The sequence below is a fragment of the Delphinus delphis genome, chromosome X (assembly GCF_949987515.2).
Source record: "Delphinus delphis chromosome X, mDelDel1.2, whole genome shotgun sequence".
NCBI classification, from domain to species: Eukaryota; Metazoa; Chordata; class Mammalia; order Artiodactyla; family Delphinidae; genus Delphinus; species Delphinus delphis.
The window spans coordinates 108765790-108775991 of record NC_082704.1 but is presented as its reverse complement, the minus strand read 5'-3'; the positions used below and the strand labels follow the sequence as shown (position 1 = coordinate 108775991).

General features: G+C 37.8%; 1 pseudogene; it reads right to left on the bottom strand.

Moving 5' to 3' along the window:
• Positions 1-1000: 1000 nt before the first annotated feature.
• On the bottom strand, positions 1001-1312 carry LOC132418418 (ATP synthase subunit g, mitochondrial pseudogene; annotated as a pseudogene).
• Positions 1313-10202: the final 8890 nt, after the last annotated feature.

The window sequence follows — 10202 nt, the reverse complement described above, 5'->3', positions numbered from 1 at the left end:
GGATATTATTATTGTTGTTGTTGTTGTTATTACTATCAATGTTATTTTTTAGACCAGCTTCAGGTTCACAGTAAAATTGAGCAGGAAATGCAGATATTTCTCGTATACTTCCTCCCCTGCACAGCCTCCCCCACTATCAACACCCCACATTAGAGTGTGGTATATTTGTTATAATCAGTGAACCTACACTGACACATCATTATCACCCTATATCCTTAGTTTATTTTTATTTTTTTATTTTTTATTTTTGGCCGCGCCCCGTGGCACAGAACTTCCCTGACCAGGGATCAAACCTGTGCCCCCTGCAGTGGAAGCATGAAGTCTTAACCACTGGACCACCAGGGAAGTCCCTAAATCCTTAGTTTATATTAGGATTCATGGTGATGTACATTGTTCTGTGGGTTTTGACAAATGTATAAGGACATGTATCCACCATTACAGTATTGTACAGAATAGTTTTACTGCCCTAAATATCCTTCTTTCCACCTATTCATCCCTCCCTCCCCTCTAACCTCTGGCCATCACTCATCTTTTTACGGTCTCCATGGTTTTGCCTTTTCCAGAACATTATATAGTTGGAATTAGAATGCTAAAACATATCGAATGTAGCCTTTTCAGATAGGCTCCTTTCACTTAGTAATATGCATTTAAAATTTCTTACTTCTTTTAAATCCAATTTCATTTATTATAAGTAGAAGTAAACATCTGACTCTTTGTAGTGTGATTGTGCTGAAACATTTACTTGAAATATATTTTATATTATAAATTACTTTCCTCTTATTTCTCCTTTAGATCACAGGATATTATGTAGATTTTTAAAACTTACTGTGAAGTTGGATTATATTACCCTTGAATTTCATCTCAGTAGAGCACAGAGGATGATATAAAATATTTCTCCTTTTCTTTTCTTTTTTTTTGACACATTGCCTTATTTTATTCAAATAGCAGTCTGCTCACACATGGTCCAAGAATACCCAAATAATAAAGCAAAGATTGGTCTTCAAACACCATAGCCAATGATGCCACGCTTGCCTACGATCTCGCCAACATAAAACCACATCCACACCTCAGTGGCCACCAAACCATTCAGTAGAGCTTCCTTAACTGTGAGCTGTTTGAAGCTACCAGTTTGAGCACTATTGATAATTTTTTTCAAGCTCTGAATAGCTGTAGGGATCTCAGCAGAGATTGGAGGAACCAGCTTATCCTTGGTGTAGTGCCAAAATGTGGCCAATCGAGGCTTTGAGTAAGTCACAGCAGCGTTGAACAGCACTGGGGCCTTCTCCGCGAGGTTATGGACAAACTGGGCCATGGTTCTAGGACGGAAAGCCTGTCACCCTGACTGGCCAGCTGAATCTCCTTCTTTTCTTAATTTTTTCATTTTATTTAAAAATTTTACAGCTTTATTGAGATATGATTGACAAATAAAAATTATATATGTTTAGGTTGTACAACATGATTTTCTTTAAGGCATACAATATGATGTGAATCTAAAAAAGTTGAACTCATAGAACCAGATTAGAATGGTGATTGACAGAGGCTGGGGTGGAAGAAATGAGGAGATGTTGGTCAAAGGATAAAAACTTTCAGTTGTAAGATGAATAAATTCTGATGTACAGCATCAGATGTACTCTGATGTACTCTGTACATCAGATGGCTCTGATGTACAGCATGGTGATTATGGTTAATAAACTGTATTGTATAGTTGAAATTTGCAAAGAGAATGAATCATAAGTGTTCTCACTACACACACACCCAAAAATGGTAACTATGTGAGGTAATGGATGTGTTCATTAACTTGATTGTGATAATCATCCACAATGTATACATATATTAAATCATCACATTATAAAATATCTCTTTAAAAATGGAGTGAGCATTCTTCAAAATATTTAAAAATGAATTACTGTATGATCCAGCAATTCCACATCTGGGCATGTACCCAAAAGAATTGAAAGGGTCTCAAAGGGATATGTGTATACCTATATTCATAGCAGCATTACTCACAATAGCCAAAAGGTGGATGCAACCCAAGTGTCCATTGAGAGATGAATGAATAAGCAAAATGTGATATATATAATATCACACACACACACACACACACACACACACACACACACACACACACACACACACACACACATGGTGAAATATTATTCAACCCTAAAAAGGAAGGAAATTCTGACATATGATTCAATATGGATGAAACTTGAGGATATTAAGTAAGTGAAATAAGCCAGTCACAAAAAGACAAATACTGTATGATTCCACTTATATAGGTACCTAGAATAGTCAAATTCATAGAGACAGAAAGTAGAATGATGGTTGCCCGGAGCCTGGGGGAGGAGGAATGAGGAGTAATTGTTTAATGGGTACGGAGTTTCAGTTTTGTCAGATGAAAAGAATCCTGGAGATCGGTTTCACAACAATGTGAATGTACTTAACATTACTGAACTGTGCACTTACAAATGGTTGAGATGGTACATTTTATGTTATGTGTATTTTACCACACACAAACAAAAAATAAACAAACCTGGGTGGAAGGGCATCGAGTATGATAAAGTTGAGATCCCCTGCTCTGCAGGCTTGAAGGAGGGGCATGGTCTATAGTCTACTTGACCCCACTTCCCTATTCCCAGCAGGTTACACATCCTCCAGTGTGGAGACAAGGAACAGTGAAAGAGAAAAGTCATTTCTTTATATGACCACCAGTGGCAAGTTGACTGAGCTCATTGTGTAATTTTTCACTGAGCATTCATCCTATTGTCAAAAGACTTGGTGTGGCCAGGTGATGATCCCAACAGCCCTGCTGATGAAGGAATCACCTCCAAGCAGCTCCCCTGGGGGACTTAGCACAGCTGCTACCTGACTCTCAGCTGGGCGTCTCCCACCACATCCACATTCACCACTTTTCTGGAGCACCTCTGCTCCAAGTGAGCAGTATCCTAGCCATTCTGCATCCTGTCTCCGGGACCTGTTGGCACAGGAGGTACCCATCTTTCCATAAGCTTCAGAAAGTGAAAACTGGGAATTTGAATGGTCAGGCATTTTTTAAGAGATACTGTCTCTTGCACTTCCCATCTCTCCCCAGTACCTTAGGAGGCAGAGCAATATGACCAATGATAAAGATATCAGCTCCCACTTGTAGACCTACCCAAATATTGACTAGTTTTCTCAATATTGAGGGAGCAACCAAGAGTGACCCCCCTCCTGTTCTTTCTCAGGAAGGTGAGGTGAAGGGTTAATCTCCCTTTAGGAATACAGGAGGAACACAGGAATACATGAACACTGATCCAGGAATAGTGCTCAAGGTTTGTAATCATATTTCCATTTGCAGATGGACCCTAGGCATACTTCCAAGAGAACTGCTCTCTTCCGTCTCAGGTATCCCTAGTTTTTCTCTTTATGGAAAATGCCAGGTGGCATGGAATCTTTGAGCCAAAAACTAAGCCTTTTTTAAATCCAGTCTGGGAAAATTTGTCTTTGTTCCAAATAAGGCTTGATTTCAGCTATAATGTCTACTTTATTCTAAAATCTCTATAGAAGGAAAAGGTCTCAAACAGTCCCTCATGCCACTCGGTCACACAAGCCTCATCAACAGTGCTTTCTTGCAGATCTGCACCCTCCTAGTTATACTACTTCATCCTGTTTGTGCCTACTCTTGCTAGGGGCTGCCTGAATTTCACGCCCCCTACCCGCGCTACACACACACTCATATCTTGGCTTTCACAGCTTCCAGCTCCAGTTCATTGTTTAGACTAACCATTAGTCTGATCTTGCTTTAGAGTTCGGTTTCCTGCAGTGATTCATTCATTCATTTAGTTACACAAAAACATCCTTGGGGTTGGATGAGCTTTGCTCTAGGCTGCACAATCTAGAATACCTTAGCCGCAGCAGTTCTGATTCGCATGTCTTTCTTCCTGCCCCCCCCCGGCAGCAGCAAAGTTAGGCATGTACTTCTCACCGGGAAGGTGTAAGCACAAGAATGAGTGAGCCAAATCCAGCAAGCACTTTTTAAGACTCTATCACATTTGCTAATCCCATTGGCCAAAGCATGTCATCATGACTAAATCCAGGGGTAAGGAATTATGTCCCAGCTCTGTTGGAAAGGACTGCAGAGTTATATGACAAAAGGTATAGATACAGGTAGAAGTGGAGAATTGGGGTCACTAATAGAATCTTTTGCACAACTACACCCACGTATCTGCCCAAACCACACTTCAGTTTGCCATGCCTTTTGGATGTTATTAAAGGTGACTTTCTCTGAGTAACTTTTCTCTTAATTTGCATTTAGGCTGCTCAAATTCCGTTTGTTCACCTCACAGTCGTGTTCACATCTTTGTCCTATATAGTGAAATACCAAAATATAGTAGAAGCATATTCTTAATCTTGTAAAGTTGTTTTAGGACTAGAAAGCAGCTTGTGGAAATATAATTAAAGACAAATGATTATTAAAGGATATTCTAGATCTGAATTTAAAAAATTACTTTATGTGCTATTTGATCAGTAGATGGCCTTTTGCCCAAGTCTACACCTTTGAATCAGGTTTGAGAATATGAACAACCCCAGGACACTCAAGGGGATGTAAAAATTTGAATGATGGGGCTCCCCATGCATTCTTTCATTGGGTGGTGATGAAAGAACTGGTAATTCTGAGATGATGTAAGTGGTTGACATGAACTCGAAGTCATCTCTTCCAGGCTGATTCAAGGAAGTTCACAGAGCACCTCTGTACTAATGCTCTTGGTGGGTTGGCATGAGATATTTTTGTGTTACAAAGGCAGTGGTAGAACCAAGTATGATCTTAGGAAGGTATGGTATGATGGAAAGATCGCTGAATTGGCAGCTTGGAACTCTGAATTCTAGACCCCGATAAGCCACGACGTTAGCTACGTATACTTAGATGAGTCTCTTCACCTTCCTGAATCTTAGCTTTCTCATTTGCAAATATAGAATGGTACTAGATATTCTTAAGGTTTTGCCTAGCTCCAAGATTCTATCATCCTAACGAGTATTACATATCTAACAATTGGAATCCTTTCCAATTGGTCCTAAGCATATCATAGTCGCTAAAAGGAAATCTAGGGATTTGCCAGAGTTTTATCCTCCTGTTTATTAATTATGTATGATGAAAAGATAACCTGTACCATAAATAATGTCCTCAGTCCTGTTGTATCTTGAAGCTAGACAGGAGTATATAACTTACTTAATACAAACTTGTCTTAACCACGAGAAAAACAGCTCAAAATGTATGCCCTACTGATAATGAGTTATCATTATCATAGTCATATGTAAAGAATCCTTTTTCCAAATGCATGCTGTAAATGATATAATGAAGGCCTTGCTAATGAATGGTGACCGGAGTATCTTTCACCACCTCAAGAACTGATTTTAAGCAAACAATGATGGTCTCTTTTTCAAATCCCCAGTGTTGTTATTTTAGTTACAAACAGAAAGGGATTGCAAAGATATTGTGATTGATTTGTTGGCAAGTTTACAGCCTCTATCAGGGATTTATCAGGTTTATATGGTTCCCTGTGAATTTCAGCAGCTAGAGTTATCCACTTATTTTCCAGTGCATTAGGTTGGTGGTATGATAGGCTGTCTTCAGATGTACGTTATATCTTCCATCCACTTCTTACTACCCTTAGTGAGTTAGATGTTTTTAGATTTACTGCCGCTTGAGCTCTTGGAATCCACACATTCACTCAGTAGTTCAGGTAAGCTCTATTACCAGAAGCCAAATGTTTTGGACACCTGGGAGTAAATGGTCATTATGAAAAAAATAAATTTTTCCCACATTACTCTATAAATAAAGGAGATAATGTCAGAGCACTTAGTACATTGTAAAACACTATGCAAAAGCATGTTACAATTCTCTTTTCATTTTTCATCTTTTGAACAAAGTTGTTCAGAATGGTAAAATTAACAAAATCTTTGTTTGTTCATACATGACTATTAGCTACTCTAGTTTTCACCACCAGTCGGATGTCTCTACATGCTATCTTTAACTAAAACACTGAAGTTGCCATATTTACTCTTTGGGCCTCACAACACATCTCTCCTTCTGTATTTAGTCTCTTTGTACGTGTGCATGTCTATAAATAAGTAAAAGCTTCACAATGCAAAAGAGCCACCATTCCCTGATTAAAGCCTTTTTGTCTTTTTTGTCCTTTAATTAAAATCTCACTCTAATCAAATACATTGAGTTTTAAGACATTTTTTTCTTGTCCCTTAAATTTTAAATGACCAAGAGATACATCTGTGGAAACACTTTTTAAATTTAGTCCTCTTATAAGTGCCAATCCCAGTATGACTCCATAGTCTTGCATTCAGGCTTAGAAAATTGTTTAATGTTACATTATGGAGTCCTCATTCTCTGTTTGATAAAATCCTTCCATGTTTATCCCTCTAAGATGCTGCTCTAAAATCACTCCTAGCTTTTGATGTTTCTTTAAATTTCTAAGGAGATACTGTATCATAGAAACGTGCTATGATACCCAGCTCCTTTTTTTTTTCTATCAAATCTATGTTAGGGAAAATCCACTTCTACATGTAACACCCTCAATGCTTCTATTACAGCATAAGCAAAATTGATATCCTAATTTATGCCCATCAGCTTAGACTAGGCTTTCTCAGCCTCAGTGCTATATACATTTTAAGCCAAATAATACTTTGCTATGAGGGCGGACCTGCACCTTATAGAATGTTCAGCAGCCTCCCAGGCCTCCACCCGTTAGATGCCAGTATCATCTCCCCCAAATTGTGACAACCAAAAATGTCTCCAAATGTCCCTGGGTCGGGGTGGGGGGGGGCAACATTGCCCCTAACGGAGAACCACTGGCTTAGGTATATCAATCAGGCTATTCCTCAGCTCAGTTTTTATATTTTTAAAGGTGGAAGCTTTGATTTGCTCAATTTAACCTGTAATGTGTGATCATCCTCTGTTACTAAGACTCCAGGAGCTATTCTACTGCCTGGAGCAAACCGTTCATCTGCAGTAGAGACCATCTACTTACACAGGCTTACTGTGTGCTATTTATGCTATTACGTGCTACTTATACATTTTCTCATTTAGTTCTTCTGTTTCACATATGAAGAAACCGAGGCAGGAAACCTAATTTCCTGGAAATGTTTTATCCAGATTCTAGAAAAAGCAAATATTCTAGTCCTTTAAAACCCCTAAACTGTTTTTTCTTTCTTTGCTATGCTCATTTTGTGACTTTGAGCAACTTATTAAACCTCCAAATGCTTTAATTTTTGTCAATAGTGTTAGTTATTATCATTATTACCTATATAAATTATAACTTAAGAAAAAAATTATTCTCTGGATTAGAATTCTACTTGAAACCTCCCTCAAAAGAAACTTTGGATTTTCATGTAGCTTGTTGACTTGCTATAATACTAGAGTTCCTTTTGTTTTCCCTCTCCTTGAAACTGCTGACATACTGGACACATAGACACTCAATAAATCCTTGCCAACTGACTGCATAAACAACCATGAGTAAATACAAATTGATTATCTATAGAAATTCAACATATTTTCCGCAAGGATATTAACAATTCTTGATATTCCACTGTTGATGATCCACTGTGAGTATTTGTGTGTTTTGACATATTTTAGCAGCTAATTTCTCTAAATCAGAGGGCTCCTATCAGCACTTTTTCCCAAAGTTCTGGGCTATCAGCAGTAGCTATTACTCACTTAGACCTCAATAGACATTAATTTTAAAATCTGAGACAACTTGCAGACAAAGGGGAAAGAGGGAGAACTCAGTCATCAATTTAGTTATGTGGAGCTGGCCTTATGAAACTGAACTTCATCTCGAACCCTTCTGTCTTCACTTTCTCAGGCTGCTGTACATGGTCTGTGGCCTCAGAATAATGATTAATCGCCTTCTGAAGGCTCCTGACGTGTGGTCCGAGGCAAATGAGGTATTACTATGTCACCAGAAGAGTGAATGGACGGTCACAGGAAGGCAAACAATGGCCAGCAGTATTGGTTACTACTTAATAATTGATAAATGGGATCGAGTGTTTTCTTTTCTCTGAAAGATGAAGGGTGAGGTTACTACAAGGCATTGGCAGGAAAGGTAAACATTAGGAAGAAAGGTACTGGGAACTTAGGACTGATTTAGGCAGGAAATGAGTTTAGCTACAGTAACATCCACTTTTGACAGCGCCTGCACAGCATGTGCCTGGCACAGCACCTGGAGAGGGAAAACATTTTGACTACATTTCTTTGAGGGAAAATAAGGAGTATTAGATTGCACCCTCAAAGGCAGATCTGCAATCCATCTCCTCAGGGCTTAATATGTGAATGCTTTTGGTTTGGACTGTATCTGAGTTTTAACCTGGTTCCATATTGATTATTAAGTGTTATTTTCTATCTAAAGAAGCTACTTTTTAGAACTGCATTGTTACCTCTGTATTTCCAGATTTGGGCAATATTCATTAAGAAGAACTATGAGCCTTTTGTCTTCAAGTCAATTAATGTTGTCCCTTAACACTGCCAAGAATAAACCATGCAAAGCTAACTGAGATAGTGTTCTCTCTTCTAGCACAGACAAGCAGAAGTTTATAGGGTCATTGCTAATTATTAGAGAAATGCAAATCAAAACTATAAGGAGGCATCACCTCACTCCGGTCAGAATGGCCATCATCAAAAAGTCTACAAACAACAAATGCTGGAGAGGGTGTGGAGAAAAAGGAAGACTCCTACACTGTTGGTGGGGATGTAAATTGGTGCAGCCACTATGGAGAACAGTATGGAGGTTACTTTAAAAACTAAAAATAGAGTTACCATATGATCCTGCAACCTCACTCCTGGGCATATATCCAGAAAAGATGAAAACTCTAATTCGAAAAGATACATGCACCCCAATGTTCATTGCAGCACTATTTACAACAGCCAAGACATGGAAGCAACCTAAATGTCCATCAACAGATGAATGGATAAAGGAGATATAGTGTATATATATACAATGGGATATTACTCATCCAAAAAAACAATGAAATAATGCCATTTGCAGCCACATGGATGGACCTAGAGATTATCATACCAAGTGAAGTAAGCCAGACAGAGAAAGACAAATATCATATGATATCGCCTATATGTGGAATCTGAAAAAAATGATACAAATGAATTTATTTACAAAACATAGACCCACAGACACAGAAAACAAATTTATGGTCACCAAAGGGGAAGCGGGGAGGGATAAATTAGGAGATTGGGATTAACATATACACACTACTATATATAAAATAGATAACCAACAAGGACCTACTGTATAGCACAGGGAACTATACTCAATATTTTGTAATAATCTATAAGGGAAAAGAATCTGAAAAATAATATATATACATTAAAAAGAAAATGAAAATTATTCTCTCTTTCATATTATAGTAAAGAGATAGGCCAAGTCTCATTTCCAGTAGCTCTCCCTTGAGTGAATACAGCTATAAACAGGAAACATGAGCTCAAGCACCCATTGGATGAAGAACAGTCAAGCTTTCTGGTAAAGCGATGCTCACAGACATGTATTCATGTTAAAAGCAGTTGTTTATGAAGACACCTTTTTCAATTACCTTGTAAAGTAATGTTTAAAATCCTTGCAAGAAACACCATATGCTAGTCAAAGCACCTCCTTAGGTGGCTTAAGAAGTCAGCCCTGAAAATAAAGCCAGCATTCGTTAAGTCAAGAAACATTACTGTCAAATGCAAATGCCAAGGTTGATCTACAGGACAATCATACTCATGTAAAATTTTGTTATCGGTAAATTGAGAGAACTTTAAAAGATAAAATATAGAATGTTGAGCACATGGAATCAGAAGTGGTACTCAATTACTTCAGAATCATTTTTCCTTCCCCCCAAATATATAATGTTTCATGTATTTATATATACATAAAACTTCTGAAGTTGTTTCTGGAACTTAAATATTTGCTACAGATCTTATAGTTAATTAATGTTTGTATTTCTTTGTTTGATAGTTTTAATTAAGAAATGTGGGCTGTTCTTTAGTAACTAATAGATGCATAATGTCTATATTGATTTAAGATTCAGCAAAGGATTTGGAAGTTAGTCTATGTGATCTTAAAACAGAAATGCTTTAAGGTAAATTTCCAAAGCAGCTGTTCCCAATGTACTGGGGTTCTCAATTGTAAGTTAAGGATGATCACGTAATGTGCTGGTTGAAAAAT